Source organism: Limulus polyphemus, unplaced genomic scaffold (genome assembly GCF_000517525.1).
Source record: "Limulus polyphemus unplaced genomic scaffold, Limulus_polyphemus-2.1.2 Scaffold2657, whole genome shotgun sequence".
Taxonomy (NCBI): Eukaryota; Metazoa; Arthropoda; class Merostomata; order Xiphosura; family Limulidae; genus Limulus; species Limulus polyphemus.
In genome coordinates this window covers 39,395-40,652 of record NW_013668267.1, presented here as the reverse complement: position 1 = coordinate 40,652, position 1,258 = coordinate 39,395, and the positions used below count along the sequence as shown (strand labels likewise).

Here is a 1,258-nt window from a genome sequence, read left to right as displayed (position 1 = left end):
GTGTGTCTTATACACCGAAAATTAAACAAGTAAGTATAATTTAGTGTTAATTTTCATGCTAATATTTAGCTGAGTTGTGTCCAGTATTTTTAAAGAAAAAATGCTTTATTTTCAAATCTGACAGCCTAAAAACAGTTAAAATTATTGTTCTATTCAAAATTAGTATTTACCCTTAAAAATATATAATGCTGAAATGGTCTCTTAACTGATAAAATAAATAAACCATCAAAAGGTAATAATGCTTGGAGACGGCTTGAATGGGTAATGAAGAAAAACTTTAATATAAGTTTAACATAACAGCAAATGTATAATGTTTCGACAAGGTTTTGTCATCAAAAGCTAATGGTCTTAACATTGTAGTATGATGTTTTGATAATGTGTAGTTGGATGAATTAATAAACAACATGATAGGGTAAACATGTTTGTAAGAAGCTTCTTGTCATAGCATCTAACTAATCTTTTAAAACTATTAATTGGTTTTTCTGAGTTTCATGTTAAGAATTCTGAACATATGGCCTCGCAGAGTTTGCCTATTTGTAACCATGATTTGATTTTCTCTCATAATGTCATTAATAGTGCTCAAAATTAATACATCAAGTGCATTAATCAGGACAACACCATGGCAAAGGCTGTGGTTCGTTCTGAAGAGATTCTTCTATATACAGACACACTTAATACACCAGGCAAGTGTCCTCATCAAGGTGAAAAAGTGAAAACCTTACATTAGGATTTTTGTATTGATTAAATACTTTTGCTGAAATTATAAAATTAGAGGCACCTTTCCAAGTTAGACCTCAGGCATCAGCATTGTCATGACATGTTCCACCCTTACACAATTCAACTTCCACAGCAAGTCAAAACTTGTACTTTTTAATGCTAGCAAAATTCAGTTAAATAGTCTTAACAGCTGTTTACAAGCATTAATATCTCTTATTCTTCGAATAACATACAACTGAACTTATCTTTTCTGCTTACTCCTTATAAAGTAGTATCTAAAGCAAGTTGAAGTACTGTAGTGCATCAGGAACATCATAAACATATGTTGTTCTACATACTTCATGGATATTAACTCTAAATTATACTTACTTGTTTAAGTGCATAAGGAACATCATAAATATGTTGTTCCACATACTTCATAGATATTAACTCTAAATTATACTTACTTGTTTAAGTGCATAAGGAACATCATAAATATGTTGTTCCACATACTTCATAGATATTAACTCTAAATTATACTTACTTGTTTAAGTGCATAAGG

General features: G+C 30.0%; 1 protein-coding gene across 4 annotated transcripts in view; it reads left to right on the top strand.

The window, feature by feature from the left end:
- LOC106467551 (acetyl-CoA carboxylase) overlaps positions 1-1,258 on the top strand; it is a 156,452-nt gene that overhangs the window by 118,065 nt on the left and 37,129 nt on the right. The gene's annotated exons all lie outside the window — the stretch shown is intronic.